Raw genomic sequence first — 18,763 nt, 5'->3', positions numbered from 1 at the left:
GTTCACACTTGTGCGATGCGATTCTGTGCGTACTTGCAGATCGCACTGCAAAATGCAATCAAACTGGGGGTGTCGTTAACGTTTAATTGACACCCCCTGCGTATCGCATATGGCAGTGGGAACTGCCAGATGTGTGGATGCGATGCGGTAACACGCTGCATATTGGCAGCGTTCCCGCATCGCACAAGTGGGTAACGAGCCTAAGACTGAAATCCAGTCATTTTTCATCTCTCTGGTCATTTCTTGGTAAAAGGAAGCAAACACAGGTAAAATGGTCCCAAAATAAAATTTTGCATATTTTGGGGGTTTTGCCCTTAAAATGTTCACATCTTTGGCCAAAAGCTTAGGGAGGCAGAACATGTGTCAAAACGGGATCAAAAGTCCCCAAAACGGAAACAACAACACTTTAAAGCCCAAAATGTCAAGGAGAAAAGTGTTTTAATGCCACTTCCGGTTTTAAGGAGGTCACTTCCGGTTTGCCACTTCCGGTTTCAGACAATGCCAGTTTCCCAGGTAATTTCAAAGCTTTTTAAGTGCTGGTTCACACTTGTGCGGCTGCGGAGATCGCATTTAATTCGGAGCGCACTGCTCCTTCATTACATGCGATCTCATGTGCGGTGCGAATTTCAGCCATACACTTTGTATGGCTGAATTCGCACTGCATCCGCACCAAAGACGCACAGGAGGCATTTTTTGAGCCGCATCAAAATCAAATCGCACAGTGGTTCACACTTGTGCGATGCGATTCTGTGCGTACTTGCAGATCGCACTGCGATATGCAATCAAACTGGGGGTGTCGTTAACGTTTAATTGACACCCCCTGCGTATCGCATATGGCAGGGGGAACTGCCAGATGTGTGGATGCGATGCGGTAACAAGCTGCATATTGGCAGCGTTCCCGCATCGCACAAGTGTGAACCGAGCCTAAGACTGAAATCCAGTCATTTTTCATCTCTCTGGTCATTTCTTGGTAAAAGGAAGCAAACACAGGTAAAATGGTCCCAAAATTAAATTTTGCATATTTTGGGGGTTTTGCCCTTAAAATGTTCACATCTTTGGCCAAAAGCTTAGGGAGGCAGAAAATGTGTCAAAACGGGATCAAAAGTCCCCAAAACGGATACAACAACACTTTAAAGCCCAAAATGTCAAGGAGAAAAGTGTTTTAATGTCACTTCCGGTTTTAAGGAGGTCACTTCCGGTTTGCCATTTCCGGATTCAGACAATGCCGGTTTCCCAGGTAATTTCAAAGCTTTTTAAGTGCCCGTTCACACTCGTGCGGCTGCGGAGATCGCATTTAATTCGGAGCGCACTGCTCCTTCATTACATGCGATCTCATGTGTGGTGCGAATTTCAGCCATACACTTTGTATGGCTGAATTCGCACTGCATCCGCACCAAAGACGCACAGGAGGCATTTTTTGAGCCGCATCAAAATCAAATCGCACAGTGGTTCACACTTGTGTGATGCGATTCTGTGCGTACTCTCAGATCGCACTGCAAAATGCAATCAAACTGGGGGTGTCGTTAACGTTTAATTGACACCCCCTGCGTATCGCATATGGCAGTGGGAACTGCCAGATGTGTGGATGCGATGCGGTAACACGCTGCATATTCGCAGCGTTCCCGCATCGCACAAGTGGGAACCGAGCCTAAGACTGAAATCCAGTCATTTTTCATCTCTGGTCATTTCTTGGTAAAAGGAAGCAAACACAGGTAAAATGGTCCCAAAATTAAATTTTGCATATTTTGGGGGTTTTGCACTTAAAATGTTCACATCTTTGGCCAAAGGCTTAGGGAGGCAGAAAATGTGTCAAAACGGGATCAAAAGTCCCCAAAACGGATACAACAACACTTTAAAGCCCAAAATGTCAAGGAGAAAAGTGTTTTAATGTCACTTCCGGTTTTTAAGGAGGTCACTTCCGGTTTGCCACTTCCGGTTTCCGACAATGCCAGTTTCCCAGGTAATTTCAAAGCTTTTAAAGTGCCCGTTCACACTCGTGCGGCTGCGGAGATCGCATTTAATTCGGAGCACACTGCCCCTTCGTTACATGCGATCTCATGTGCGGTGCGAATTTCAGCCATACACTTTCTATGGCTGAATTCGCACTGCATCCGCACCAAAGACGCACAGGAGGCATTTTTTGAGCCGCATCAAAATCAAATCGCACAGTGGTTCACACTTGTGCGATGCGATTCTGTGCGTACCCTCAGATCGCACTGCAAAATGCAATCAAACTGGGGGTGTCGTTAACGTTTAATTGACACCCCCTGCGTATCGCATATGGCAGTGGGAACTGCCAGATGTGTGGATGCGATGCGGTAACACGCTGCATATTCGCAGCGTTCCCGCATCGCACAAGTGGGAACCGAGCCTAAGACTGAAATCCAGTCATTTTTCATCTCTGGTCATTTCTTGGTAAAAGGAAGCAAACACAGGTAAAATGGTCCCAAAATTAAATTTTGCATATTTTGGGGGTTTTGCACTTAAAATGTTCACATCTTTGGCCAAAGGCTTAGGGAGGCAGAAAATGTGTCAAAACGGGATCAAAAGTCCCCAAAACGGATACAACAACACTTTAAAGCCCAAAATGTCAAGGAGAAAAGTGTTTTAATGTCACTTCCGGTTTTAAGGAGGTCACTTCCGGTTTGCCACTTCCGGTTTCAGACAATGCCAGTTTCCCAGGTAATTTCAAAGCTTTTAAAGTGCCCGTTCACACTCGTGCGGCTGCGGAGATCGCATTTAATTCGGAGCACACTGCTCCTTCGTTACATGCGATCTCATGTGCGGTGCGAATTTCAGCCATACACTTTCTATGGCTAAATTCGCACTGCATCCGCACCAAAGACGCACAGGAGGCATTTTTTGAGTCGCATCAAAATCAAATCGCACAGTGGTTCACACTTGTGCGATGCGATTCTGTGCGTACTTGCAGATCGCACTGCGATATGCAATCAAACTGGGGGTGTCGTTAACGTTTAATTGACACCCCCTGCGTATCGCATATGGCAGTGGGAACTGCCAGATGTGTGGATGCGATGCGGTAACACGCTGCATATTGGCAGCGTTCCCGCATCGCACAAGTGTGAACCGAGCCTAAGACTGAAATCCAGTCATTTTTCATCTCTCTGGTCATTTCTTGGTAAAAGGAAGCAAACACAGGTAAAATGGTCCCAAAATTAAATTTTGCATATTTTGGGGGTTTTGCCCTTAAAATGTTCACATCTTTGGCCAAAGGCTTAGGGAGGCAGAAAATGTGTCAAAACGGGATCAAAAGTCCCCAAAACGGATACAACAACACTTTAAAGCCCAAAATGTCAAGGAGAAAAGTGTTTTAATGCCACTTCCGGTTTTAAGGAGGTCACTTCCGGTTTGCCACTTCCGGTTTCAGACAATGCCAGTTTCCCAGGTAATTTCAAAGCTTTTTATGTGCCGGTTCACACTTGTGCGGCTGCGGAGATCGCATTTAATTTGGAGCGCACTGCTCCTTCATTACATGCGATCTCATGTGCGGTGCGAATTTCAGCCATACACTTTGTATGGCTGAATTCGCACTGCATCCGCACCAAAGACGCACAGGAGGCATTTTTTGAGCCGCATCAATATCAAATCGCACAGTGGTTCACACTTGTGCGATGCGATTCTGTGCGTACTTGCAGATCGCACTGCAAAATGCAATCAAACTGGGGGTGTCGTTAACGTTTAATTGACACCCCCTGCGTATCGCATATGGCAGTGGGAACTGCCAGATGTGTGGATGCGATGCGGTAACACGCTGCATATTCGCAGCGTTCCCGCATCGCACAAGTGGGAACCGAGCCTAAGACTGAAATCCAGTCATTTTTCATCTCTGGTCATTTCTTGGTAAAAGGAAGCAAACACAGGTAAAATGGTCCCAAAATTAAATTTTGCATATTTTGGGGGTTTTGCACTTAAAATGTTCACATCTTTGGCCAAAGGCTTAGGGAGGCAGAAAATGTGTCAAAACGGGATCAAAAGTCCCCAAAACGGATACAACAACACTTTAAAGCCCAAAATGTCAAGGAGAAAAGTGTTTTAATGTCACTTCCGGTTTTTAAGGAGGTCACTTCCGGTTTGCCACTTCCGGTTTCCGACAATGCCAGTTTCCCAGGTAATTTCAAAGCTTTTAAAGTGCCCGTTCACACTCGTGCGGCTGCGGAGATCGCATTTAATTCGGAGCACACTGCCCCTTCGTTACATGCGATCTCATGTGCGGTGCGAATTTCAGCCATACACTTTCTATGGCTGAATTCGCACTGCATCCGCACCAAAGACGCACAGGAGGCATTTTTTGAGCCGCATCAATATCAAATCGCACAGTGGTTCACACTTGTGCGATGCGATTCTGTGCGTACTTGCAGATCGCACTGCAAAATGCAATCAAACTGGGGGTGTCGTTAACGTTTAATTGACACCCCCTGCGTATCGCATATGGCAGTGGGAACTGCCAGATGTGTGGATGCGATGCGGTAACACGCTGCATATTCGCAGCGTTCCCGCATCGCACAAGTGGGAACCGAGCCTAAGACTGAAATCCAGTCATTTTTCATCTCTCTGGTCATTTCTTGGTAAAAGGAAGCAAACACAGGTAAAATGGTCCCAAAATAAAATTTTGCATATTTTGGGGGTTTTGCCCTTAAAATGTTCACATCTTTGGCCAAAAGCTTAGGGAGGCAGAACATGTGTCAAAACGGGATCAAAAGTCCCCAAAACGGAAACAACAACACTTTAAAGCCCAAAATGTCAAGGAGAAAAGTGTTTTAATGTCACTTCCGGTTTTAAGGAGGTCACTTCCGGTTTGCCATTTCCGGTTTCAGACAATGCCAGTTTCCCAGGTAATTTCAAAGCTTTTTAAGTGCCCGTTCACACTCATGCGGCTGCGGAGATCGCATTTAATTCGGAGCGCACTGCTCCTTCATTACATGCGATCTCATGTGCGGTGCGAATTTCAGCCATACACTTTGTATGGCTAAATTCGCACTGCATCCGCACCAAAGACGCACAGGAGGCATTTTTTGAGTCGCATCAAAATCAAATCGCACAGTGGCTCACACTTGTGCGATCCGATTCTGTGCTTACTTGCAGATCGCACTGCGATATGCAATCAAACTGGGGGTGTCGTTAACTTTTAATTGACACCCCCTGCGTATCGCATATGGCAGTGGGAACTGCTAGATGCGTTGATGCGATGCGGTAACACGCTGCATATTGGCAGCGTTCCCGCATTGCACAAGTGTGAACCGAGCCTAAGACTGAAATCCAGTCATTTTTCATCTCTCTGGTCATTTCTTGGTAAAAGGAAGAAAACACAGGTAAAATGGTCCCAAAATTAAATTTTGCATATTTTGGGGGTTTTGCCCTTAAAATGTTCACATCTTTGGCCAAAGGCTTAGGGAGGCAGAAAATGTGTCAAAACGGGATCAAAAGTCCCCAAAACGGATACAACAACACTTTAAAGCCCAAAATGTCAAGGAGAAAAGTGTTTTAATGCCACTTCCGGTTTTAAGGAGGTCACTTCCGGTTTCAGACAATGCCAGTTTCCCAGGTAATTTCAAAGCTTTTTAAGTGCTGGTTCACACTTGTGCGGCTGCGGAGATCGCATTTAATTCGGAGCGCACTGCTCCTTCATTACATGCGATCTCATGTGCGGTGCGAATTTCAGCCATACACTTTGTATGGCTGAATTCGCACTGCATCCGCACCAAAGACGCACAGGAGGCATTTTTTGAGCCGCATCAAAATCAAATCGCACAGTGGTTCACACTTGTGCGATGCGATTCTGTGCGTACTTGCAGATCGCACTGCGATATGCAATCAAACTGGGGGTGTCGTTAACGTTTAATTGACACCCCCTGCGTATCGCATATGGCAGGGGGAACTGCCAGATGTGTGGATGCGATGCGGTAACACGCTGCATATTGGCAGCGTTCCCGCATCGCACAAGTGTGAACCGAGCCTAAGACTGAAATCCAGTCATTTTTCATCTCTCTGGTCATTTCTTGGTAAAAGGAAGCAAACACAGGTAAAATGGTCCCAAAATTAAATTTTGCATATTTTGGTGGTTTTGCCCTTAAAATATTCACATCTTTGGCCAAAAGCTTAGGGAGGCAGAAAATGTGTCAAAACGGGATCAAAAGTCCCCAAAACGGATACAACAACACTTTAAAGCCCAAAATGTCAAGGAGAAAAGTGTTTTAATGTCACTTCCGGTTTTAAGGAGGTCACTTCCGGTTTGCCATTTCCGGTTTCAGACAATGCCAGTTTCCCAGGTAATTTCAAAGCTTTTTAAGTGCCCGTTCACACTCGTGCGGCTGCGGAGATCGCATTTAATTCGGAGCGCACTGCTCCTTCATTACATGCGATCTCATGTGCGGTGCTAATTTCAGCCATACACTTTGTATGGCTGAATTCGCACTGCATCCGCACCAAAGACGCACAGGAGGCATTTTTTGAGCCGCATCAAAATCAAATCGCACAGTGGTTCACACTTGTGCGATGCGATTCTGTGCGTACCCTCAGATCGCACTGCAAAATGCAATCAAACTGGGGGTGTCGTTAACGTTTAATTGACACCCCCTGCGTATCGCATATGGCAGTGGGAACTGCCAGATGTGTGGATGCGATGCGGTAACACGCTGCATATTCGCAGCGTTCCCGCATCGCACAAGTGGGAACCGAGCCTAAGACTGAAATCCAGTCATTTTTCATCTCTGGTCATTTCTTGGTAAAAGGAAGCAAACACAGGTAAAATGGTCCCAAAATTAAATTTTGCATATTTTGGGGGTTTTGCACTTAAAATGTTCACATCTTTGGCCAAAGGCTTAGGGAGGCAGAAAATGTGTCAAAACGGGATCAAAAGTCCCCAAAACGGATACAACAACACTTTAAAGCCCAAAATGTCAAGGAGAAAAGTGTTTTAATGTCACTTCCGGTTTTAAGGAGGTCACTTCCGGTTTGCCACTTCCGGTTTCAGACAATGCCAGTTTCCCAGGTAATTTCAAAGCTTTTAAAGTGCCCGTTCACACTCGTGCGGCTGCGGAGATCGCATTTAATTCGGAGCACACTGCTCCTTCGTTACATGCGATCTCATGTGCGGTGCGAATTTCAGCCATACACTTTCTATGGCTAAATTCGCACTGCATCCGCACCAAAGACGCACAGGAGGCATTTTTTGAGTCGCATCAAAATCAAATCGCACAGTGGTTCACACTTGTGCGATGCGATTCTGTGCGTACTTGCAGATCGCACTGCGATATGCAATCAAACTGGGGGTGTCGTTAACGTTTAATTGACACCCCCTGCGTATCGCATATGGCAGTGGGAACTGCCAGATGTGTGGATGCGATGCGGTAACACGCTGCATATTGGCAGCGTTCCCGCATCGCACAAGTGTGAACCGAGCCTAAGACTGAAATCCAGTCATTTTTCATCTCTCTGGTCATTTCTTGGTAAAAGGAAGCAAACACAGGTAAAATGGTCCCAAAATTAAATTTTGCATATTTTGGGGGTTTTGCCCTTAAAATGTTCACATCTTTGGCCAAAGGCTTAGGGAGGCAGAAAATGTGTCAAAACGGGATCAAAAGTCCCCAAAACGGATACAACAACACTTTAAAGCCCAAAATGTCAAGGAGAAAAGTGTTTTAATGCCACTTCCGGTTTTAAGGAGGTCACTTCCGGTTTGCCACTTCCGGTTTCAGACAATGCCAGTTTCCCAGGTAATTTCAAAGCTTTTTATGTGCCGGTTCACACTTGTGCGGCTGCGGAGATCGCATTTAATTTGGAGCGCACTGCTCCTTCATTACATGCGATCTCATGTGCGGTGCGAATTTCAGCCATACACTTTGTATGGCTGAATTCGCACTGCATCCGCACCAAAGACGCACAGGAGGCATTTTTTGAGCCGCATCAATATCAAATCGCACAGTGGTTCACACTTGTGCGATGCGATTCTGTGCGTACTTGCAGATCGCACTGCAAAATGCAATCAAACTGGGGGTGTCGTTAACGTTTAATTGACACCCCCTGCGTATCGCATATGGCAGTGGGAACTGCCAGATGTGTGGATGCGATGCGGTAACACGCTGCATATTGGCAGCGTTCCCGCATCGCACAAGTGTGAACCGAGCCTAAGACTGAAATCCAGTCATTTTTCATCTCTCTGGTCATTTCTTGGTAAAAGGAAGCAAACACAGGTAAAATGGTCCCAAAATAAAATGTTGCATATTTTGGGGGTTTTGCCCTTAAAATGTTCACATCTTTGGCCAAAGGCTTAGGGAGGCAGAAAATGTGTCAAAACGGGATCAAAAGTCCCCAAAACGGATACAACAACACTTTAAAGCCCAAAATGTCAAGGAGAAAAGTGTTTTAATGCCACTTCCGGTTTTAAGGAGGTCACTTCCGGTTTGCCACTTCCGGTTTCAGACAATGCCAGTTTCCCAGGTAATTTCAAAGCTTTTTAAGTGCTGGTTCACACTTGTGCGGCTGCGGAGATCGCATTTAATTCGGAGCGCACTGCTCCTTCATTACATGCGATCTCATGTGCGGTGCGAATTTCAGCCATACACTTTGTATGGCTGAATTCGCACTGCATCCGCACCAAAGACGCACAGGAGGCATTTTTTGAGCCGCATCAAAATCAAATCGCACAGTGGTTCACACTTGTGCGATGCGATTCTGTGCGTACTCTCAGATCGCACTGCAAAATGCAATCAAACTGGGGGTGTCGTTAACGTTTAATTGACACCCCCTGCGTATCGCATATGGCAGTGGGAACTGCCAGATGTGTGGATGCGATGCGGTAACACGCTGCATATTCGCAGCGTTCCCGCATCGCACAAGTGGGAACCGAGCCTAAGACTGAAATCCAGTCATTTTTCATCTCTGGTCATTTCTTGGTAAAAGGAAGCAAACACAGGTAAAATGGTCCCAAAATTAAATTTTGCATATTTTGGGGGTTTTGCACTTAAAATGTTCACATCTTTGGCCAAAGGCTTAGGGAGGCAGAAAATGTGTCAAAACGGGATCAAAAGTCCCCAAAACGGATACAACAACACTTTAAAGCCCAAAATGTCAAGGAGAAAAGTGTTTTAATGTCACTTCCGGTTTTAAGGAGGTAACTTCCGGTTTGCCACTTCCGGTTTCAGACAATGCCAGTTTCCCAGGTAATTTCAAAGCTTTTAAAGTGCCCGTTCACACTCGTGCGGCTGCGGAGATCGCATTTAATTCGGAGCACACTGCTCCTTCGTTACATGCGATCTCATGTGCGGTGCGAATTTCAGCCATACACTTTCTATGGCTAAATTCGCACTGCATCCGCACCAAAGACGCACAGGAGGCATTTTTTGAGTCGCATCAAAATCAAATCGCACAGTGGTTCACACTTGTGCGATGCGATTCTGTGCGTACTTGCAGATCGCACTGCGATATGCAATCAAACTGGGGGTGTCGTTAACGTTTAATTGACACCCCCTGCGTATCGCATATGGCAGTGGGAACTGCCAGATGTGTGGATGCGATGCGGTAACACGCTGCATATTGGCAGCGTTCCCGCATCGCACAAGTGTGAACCGAGCCTAAGACTGAAATCCAGTCATTTTTCATCTCTCTGGTCATTTCTTGGTAAAAGGAAGCAAACACAGGTAAAATGGTCCCAAAATTAAATTTTGCATATTTTGGGGGTTTTGCCCTTAAAATGTTCACATCTTTGGCCAAAGGCTTAGGGAGGCAGAAAATGTGTCAAAACGGGATCAAAAGTCCCCAAAACGGATACAACAACACTTTAAAGCCCAAAATGTCAAGGAGAAAAGTGTTTTAATGCCACTTCCGGTTTTAAGGAGGTCACTTCCGGTTTGCCACTTCCGGTTTCAGACAATGCCAGTTTCCCAGGTAATTTCAAAGCTTTTTATGTGCCGGTTCACACTTGTGCGGCTGCGGAGATCGCATTTAATTTGGAGCGCACTGCTCCTTCATTACATGCGATCTCATGTGCGGTGCGAATTTCAGCCATACACTTTGTATGGCTGAATTCGCACTGCATCCGCACCAAAGACGCACAGGAGGCATTTTTTGAGCCGCATCAATATCAAATCGCACAGTGGTTCACACTTGTGCGATGCGATTCTGTGCGTACTTGCAGATCGCACTGCAAAATGCAATCAAACTGGGGGTGTCGTTAACGTTTAATTGACACCCCCTGCGTATCGCATATGGCAGTGGGAACTGCCAGATGTGTGGATGCGATGCGGTAACACGCTGCATATTGGCAGCGTTCCCGCATCGCACAAGTGGGTAACGAGCCTAAGACTGAAATCCAGTCATTTTTCATCTCTCTGGTCATTTCTTGGTAAAAGGAAGCAAACACAGGTAAAATGGTCCCAAAATAAAATTTTGCATATTTTGGGGGTTTTGCCCTTAAAATGTTCACATCTTTGGCCAAAAGCTTAGGGAGGCAGAACATGTGTCAAAACGGGATCAAAAGTCCCCAAAACGGAAACAACAACACTTTAAAGCCCAAAATGTCAAGGAGAAAAGTGTTTTAATGCCACTTCCGGTTTTAATGAGGTCACTTCCGGTTTGCCACTTCCGGTTTCAGACAATGCCAGTTTCCCAGGTAATTTCAAAGCTTTTTAAGTGCTGGTTCACACTTGTGCGGCTGCGGAGATCGCATTTAATTCGGAGCGCACTGCTCCTTCATTACATGCGATCTCATGTGCGGTGCGAATTTCAGCCATACACTTTGTATGGCTGAATTCGCACTGCATCCGCACCAAAGACGCACAGGAGGCATTTTTTGAGCCGCATCAAAATCAAATTGCACAGTGGTTCACACTTGTGCGATGCGATTCTGTGCGTACTTGCAGATCGCACTGCGATATGCAATCAAACTGGGGGTGTCGTTAACGTTTAATTGACACCCCCTGCGTATCGCATATGGCAGGGGGAACTGCCAGATGTGTGGATGCGATGCGGTAACAAGCTGCATATTGGCAGCGTTCCCGCATCGCACAAGTGTGAACCGAGCCTAAGACTGAAATCCAGTCATTTTTCATCTCTCTGGTCATTTCTTGGTAAAAGGAAGCAAACACAGGTAAAATGGTCCCAAAATTAAATTTTGCATATTTTGGGGGTTTTGCCCTTAAAATGTTCACATCTTTGGCCAAAAGCTTAGGGAGGCAGAAAATGTGTCAAAACGGGATCAAAAGTCCCCAAAACGGATACAACAACACTTTAAAGCCCAAAATGTCAAGGAGAAAAGTGTTTTAATGTCACTTCCGGTTTTAAGGAGGTCACTTTCGGTTTGCCATTTCCGGTTTCAGACAATGCCAGTTTCCCAGGTAATTTCAAAGCTTTTTAAGTGCCCGTTCACACTCGTGCGGCTGCGGAGATCGCATTTAATTTGGAGCGCACTGCTCCTTCATTACATGCGATCTCATGTGTGGTGCGAATTTCAGCCATACACTTTGTATGGCTGAATTCGCACTGCATCCGCACCAAAGACGCACAGGAGGCATTTTTTGAGTCGCATCAAAATCAAATCGCACAGTGGTTCACACTTGTGCGATGCGATTCTGTGCGTACTTGCAGATCGCACTGCAAAATGCAATCAAACTGGGGGTGTCGTTAACGTTTAATTGACACCCCCTGCGTATCGCATATGGCAGTGGGAACTGCCAGATGTGTGGATGCGATGCGGTAACACGCTGCATATTGGCAGCGTTCCCGCATCGCACAAGTGTGAACCGAGCCTAAGACTGAAATCCAGTCATTTTTCATCTCTCTGGTCATTTCTTGGTAAAAGGAAGCAAACACAGGTAAAATGGTCCCAAAATAAAATGTTGCATATTTTGGGGGTTTTGCCCTTAAAATGTTCACATCTTTGGCCAAAGGCTTAGGGAGGCAGAAAATGTGTCAAAACGGGATCAAAAGTCCCCAAAACGGATACAACAACACTTTAAAGCCCAAAATGTCAAGGAGAAAAGTGTTTTAATGTCACTTCCGGTTTTAAGGAGGTCACTTCCGGTTTGCCATTTCCGGTTTCAGACAATGCCAGTTTCCCAGGTAATTTCAAAGCTTTTTAAGTGCCCGTTCACACTCGTGCGGCTGCGGAGATCGCATTTAATTCGGAGCGCACTGCTCCTTCATTACATGCGATCTCATGTGCGGTGCTAATTTCAGCCATACACTTTGTATGGCTGAATTCGCACTGCATCCGCACCAAAGACGCACAGGAGGCATTTTTTGAGCCGCATCAAAATCAAATCGCACAGTGGTTCACACTTGTGCGATGCGATTCTGTGCGTACCCTCAGTTCGCACTGCAAAATGCAATCAAACTGGGGGTGTCGTTAACGTTTAATTGACACCCCCTGCGTATCGCATATGGCAGTGGGAACTGCCAGATGTGTGGATGCGATGCGGTAACACGCTGCATATTCGCAGCGTTCCCGCATCGCACAAGTGGGAACCGAGCCTAAGACTGAAATCCAGTCATTTTTCATCTCTGGTCATTTCTTGGTAAAAGGAAGCAAACACAGGTAAAATGGTCCCAAAATTAAATTTTGCATATTTTGGGGGTTTTGCACTTAAAATGTTCACATCTTTGGCCAAAGGCTTAGGGAGGCAGAAAATGTGTCAAAACGGGATCAAAAGTCCCCAAAACGGATACAACAACACTTTAAAGCCCAAAATGTCAAGGAGAAAAGTGTTTTAATGTCACTTCCGGTTTTAAGGAGGTCACTTCCGGTTTGCCACTTCCGGTTTCAGACAATGCCAGTTTCCCAGGTAATTTCAAAGCTTTTAAAGTGCCCGTTCACACTCGTGCGGCTGCGGAGATCGCATTTAATTCGGAGCACACTGCTCCTTCGTTACATGCGATCTCATGTGCGGTGCGAATTTCAGCCATACACTTTCTATGGCTAAATTCGCACTGCATCCGCACCAAAGACGCACAGGAGGCATTTTTTGAGTCGCATCAAAATCAAATCGCACAGTGGTTCACACTTGTGCGATGCGATTCTGTGCGTACTTGCAGATCGCACTGCGATATGCAATCAAACTGGGGGTGTCGTTAACGTTTAATTGACACCCCCTGCGTATCGCATATGGCAGTGGGAACTGCCAGATGTGTGGATGCGATGCGGTAACACGCTGCATATTGGCAGCGTTCCCGCATCGCACAAGTGTGAACCGAGCCTAAGACTGAAATCCAGTCATTTTTCATCTCTCTGGTCATTTCTTGGTAAAAGGAAGCAAACACAGGTAAAATGGTCCCAAAATTAAATTTTGCATATTTTGGGGGTTTTGCCCTTAAAATGTTCACATCTTTGGCCAAAGGCTTAGGGAGGCAGAAAATGTGTCAAAACGGGATCAAAAGTCCCCAAAACGGATACAACAACACTTTAAAGCCCAAAATGTCAAGGAGAAAAGTGTTTTAATGCCACTTCCGGTTTTAAGGAGGTCACTTCCGGTTTGCCACTTCCGGTTTCAGACAATGCCAGTTTCCCAGGTAATTTCAAAGCTTTTTATGTGCCGGTTCACACTTGTGCGGCTGCGGAGATCGCATTTAATTTGGAGCGCACTGCTCCTTCATTACATGCGATCTCATGTGCGGTGCGAATTTCAGCCATACACTTTGTATGGCTGAATTCGCACTGCATCCGCACCAAAGACGCACAGGAGGCATTTTTTGAGCCGCATCAATATCAAATCGCACAGTGGTTCACACTTGTGCGATGCGATTCTGTGCGTACTTGCAGATCGCACTGCAAAATGCAATCAAACTGGGGGTGTCGTTAACGTTTAATTGACACCCCCTGCGTATCGCATATGGCAGTGGGAACTGCCAGATGTGTGGATGCGATGCGGTAACACATTAAACGGATGATAAGGGACTATATCGTAGAGTATGCTAAAGACAACAACATCATCAGTAGTAACCAGCACGGGTTTACAAATGGGCGTTCTTGTCAAACCAATCTCTTAGCATTCTACGAGGAAGTGAGCTGTGAGCTAGATAGGGGGAGACCAGTGGATGTGGTGTACTTGGATTTCGCTAAGGCGTTTGATACAGTTCCCCACAAGCGCTTAATTTATAAAATAAGGTCTGCAGGTATCGACAGCAGGGTTTGCTCTTGGATACGGAATTGGCTAAAAGGCCGTGTCCAAAGGGTAGTAATAAACAGCGCATACTCAGACTGGTCTGAGGTAGTAAGCGGGGTGCCCCAGGGCTCAGTCCTGGGACCAACCTTGTTCAATTTATTCATAAACAGCATTGAGGAAGGGATCAGTAGTTCGTTATCAGTTTTTGCAGATGACACAAAATTGGCCAGGGCAATAACTGCACAGCATGAAGCAGATATCCTACAGAATGACCTGGACAAAATTACGGAGTGGGCAACGACATGGCAAATGAGGTTTAATGTGGAGAAGTGTAAGGTTTTGCACTTGGGGACCAAAAACATAAAAACACAATACACGTTAGGAGGGGAACCCTTGGGGGAATCAAAAATGGAGAAAGATTTGGGAGTCTTAGTTGATGATAGATTAGGCAACAGCATGCAATGCCAAGCGGCAGCTTCCAAAGCCAACAGAATATTAGCATGCATAAAGAAAGGGATGTATTCCAGAGATAAGACTATAATCCTTCCACTTTATAAAACTCTGGTCCGACCGCATCTGGAGTATTCTGTCCAGTTCTGGTCGCCAGTCCTCAGGAGGGATGTGTTGGAGCTGGAGAAAGTCCAGAGAAGGGCAACTAAACTGATTAGGGGGTTGGAGGACCTTACCTATGAAGAGCGGCTGCAATCGCTCGATTTATTTTCCCTGGAGAAAAGACGTCTGAGAGGGGACATGATAGCAATTTATAAATATCTTAATGGGGATCTCAGCTTAGAAGAAAAGCTGTTCATTCGAAGGAATTGCATGAGGACTCGAGGACATACAATGCGATTAGAGGAGAAGCGTTTTAACCTCAGGCAACGTGGGGGGTTCTTTACTGTTAGGGCTACAAGATTGTGGAATTGTCTACCACAAGAGGTGGTTTCTGCGGGTAGTATGGTGACTTTCAAAAGACTCTTAGACTTACATCTCAAGGATCAGGAGATTGAGGGCTATGTTAGATGATTACAGTCACACACACCTACACAGGTTGAACTGGATGGACTATTGTCTTTATTCAACCTCGCCTACTATGTAACTATGTAACTATGTAACACGCTGCATATTGGCAGCGTTCCCGCATCGCACAAGTGTGAACCGAGCCTAAGACTGAAATCCAGTCATTTTTCATCTCTCTGGTCATTTCTTGGTAAAAGGAAGCAAACACAGGTAAAATGGTCCCAAAATAAAATGTTGCATATTTTGGGGGTTTTGCCCTTAAAATGTTCACATCTTTGGCCAAAGGCTTAGGGAGGCAGAAAATGTGTCAAAACGGGATCAAAAGTCCCCAAAACGGATACAACAACACTTTAAAGCCCAAAATGTCAAGGAGAAAAGTGTTTTAATGCCACTTCCGGTTTTAAGGAGGTCACTTCCGGTTTGCCACTTCCGGTTTCAGACAATGCCAGTTTCCCAGGTAATTTCAAAGCTTTTTAAGTGCTGGTTCACACTTGTGCGGCTGCGGAGATCGCATTTAATTCGGAGCGCACTGCTCCTTCATTACATGCGATCTCATGTGCGGTGCGAATTTCAGCCATACACTTTGTATGGCTGAATTCGCACTGCATCCGCACCAAAGACGCACAGGAGGCATTTTTTGAGCCGCATCAAAATCAAATCGCACAGTGGTTCACACTTGTGCGATGCGATTCTGTGCGTACTCTCAGATCGCACTGCAAAATGCAATCAAACTGGGGGTGTCGTTAACGTTTAATTGACACCCCCTGCGTATCGCATATGGCAGTGGGAACTGCCAGATGTGTGGATGCGATGCGGTAACACGCTGCATATTCGCAGCGTTCCCGCATCGCACAAGTGGGAACCGAGCCTAAGACTGAAATCCAGTCATTTTTCATCTCTGGTCATTTCTTGGTAAAAGGAAGCAAACACAGGTAAAATGGTCCCAAAATTAAATTTTGCATATTTTGGGGGTTTTGCACTTAAAATGTTCACATCTTTGGCCAAAGGCTTAGGGAGGCAGAAAATGTGTCAAAACGGGATCAAAAGTCCCCAAAACGGATACAACAACACTTTAAAGCCCAAAATGTCAAGGAGAAAAGTGTTTTAATGTCACTTCCGGTTTTAAGGAGGTAACTTCCGGTTTGCCACTTCCGGTTTCAGACAATGCCAGTTTCCCAGGTAATTTCAAAGCTTTTAAAGTGCCCGTTCACACTCGTGCGGCTGCGGAGATCGCATTTAATTTGGAGCACACTGCTCCTTCGTTACATGCGATCTCATGTGCGGTGCGAATTTCAGCCATACACTTTCTATGGCTAAATTCGCACTGCATCCGCACCAAAGACGCACAGGAGGCATTTTTTGAGTCGCATCAAAATCAAATCGCACAGTGGTTCACACTTGTGCGATGCGATTCTGTGCGTACTTGCAGATCGCACTGCGATATGCAATCAAACTGGGGGTGTCGTTAACGTTTAATTGACACCCCCTGCGTATCGCATATGGCAGTGGGAACTGCCAGATGTGTGGATGCGATGCGGTAACACGCTGCATATTGGCAGCGTTCCCGCATCGCACAAGTGTGAACCGAGCCTAAGACTGAAATCCAGTCATTTTTCATCTCTCTGGTCATTTCTTGGTAAAAGGAAGCAAACACAGGTAAAATGGTCCCAAAATTAACATTTGCATATTTTGGGGGTTTTGCCCTTAAAATGTTCACATCTTTGGCCAAAGGCTTAGGGAGGCAGAAAATGTGTCAAAACGGGATCAAAGGTCCCCAAAACGGATACAACAACACTTTAAAGCCCAAAATGTCAAGGAGAAAAGTGTTTTAATGCCACTTCCGGTTTTAAGGAGGTCACTTCCGGTTTGCCACTTCCGGTTTCAGACAATGCCAGTTTCCCAGGTAATTTCAAAGCTTTTTATGTGCCGGTTCACACTTGTGCGGCTGCGGAGATCGCATTTAATTTGGAGCGCACTGCTCCTTCATTACATGCGATCTCATGTGCGGTGCGAATTTCAGCCATACACTTTGTATGGCTGAATTCGCACTGCATCCGCACCAAAGACGCACAGGAGGCATTTTTTGAGCCGCATCAATATCAAATCGCACAGTGGTTCACACTTGTGCGATGCGATTCTGTGCGTACTTGCAGATCGCACTGCAAAATGCAATCAAACTGGGGGTGTCGTTAACGTTTAATTGACACCCCCTGCGTATCGCATATGGCAGTGGGAACTGCCAGATGTGTGGATGCGATGCGGTAACACGCTGCATATTGGCAGCGTTCCCGCATCGCACAAGTGGGTAACGAGCCTAAGACTGAAATCCAGTCATTTTTCATCTCTCTGGTCATTTCTTGGTAAAAGGAAGCAAACACAGGTAAAATGGTCCCAAAATAAAATTTTGCATATTTTGGGGGTTTTGCCCTTAAAATGTTCACATCTTTGGCCAAAAGCTTAGGGAGGCAGAACATGTGTCAAAACGGGATCAAAAGTCCCCAAAACGGAAACAACAACACTTTAAAGCCCAAAATGTCAAGGAGAAAAGTGTTTTAATGCCACTTCCGGTTTTAAGGAGGTCACTTCCGGTTTGCCACTTCCGGTTTCAGACAATGCCAGTTTCCCAGGTAATTTCAAAGCTTTTTAAGTGCTGGTTCACACTTGTGCGGCTGCGGAGATCGCATTTAATTCGGAGCGCACTGCTCCTTCATTACATGCGATCTCATGTGCGGTGCGAATTTCAGCCATACACTTTGTATGGCTGAATTCGCACTGCATCCGCACCAAAGACGCACAGGAGGCATTTTTTGAGCCGCATCAAAATCAAATTGCACAGTGGTTCACACTTGTGCGATGCGATTCTGTGCGTACTTGCAGATCGCACTGCGATATGCAATCAAACTGGGGGTGTCGTTAACGTTTAATTGACACCCCCTGCGTATCGCATATGGCAGGGGGAACTGCCAGATGTGTGGATGCGATGCGGTAACAAGCTGCATATTGGCAGCGTTCCCGCATCGCACAAGTGTGAACCGAGCCTAAGACTGAAATCCAGTCATTTTTCATCTCTCTGGTCATTTCTTGGTAAAAGGAAGCAAACACAGGTAAAATGGTCCCAAAATTAAATTTTGCATATTTTGGGGGTTTTGCCCTTAAAATGTTCACATCTTTGGCCAAAAGCTTAGGGAGGCAGAAAATGTGTCAAAACGGGATCAAAAGTCCCCAAAACGGATACAACAACACTTTAAAGCCCAAAATGTCAAGGAGAAAAGTGTTTTAATGTCACTTCCGGTTTTAAGGAGGTCACTTCCGGTTTGCCATTTCCGGTTTCAGACAATGCCAGTTTCCCAGGTAATTTCAAAGCTTTTTAAGTGCCCGTTCACACTCGTGCGGCTGCGGAGATCGCATTTAATTTGGAGCGCACTGCTCCTTCATTACATGCGATCTCATGTGTGGTGCGAATTTCAGCCATACACTTTGTATGGCTGAATTCGCACTGCATCCGCACCAAAGACGCACAGGAGGCATTTTTTGAGTCGCATCAAAATCAAATCGCACAGTGGTTCACACTTGTGCGATGCGATTCTGTGCGTACTTGCAGATCGCACTGCAAAATGCAATCAAACTGGGGG

This window comes from Pelophylax lessonae, assembly GCF_965119305.1.
Source record: "Pelophylax lessonae genome assembly, chromosome: 7".
Lineage (NCBI taxonomy): Eukaryota > Metazoa > Chordata > Amphibia > Anura > Ranidae > Pelophylax > Pelophylax lessonae.
This window is presented reverse-complemented; position numbering follows the sequence as displayed.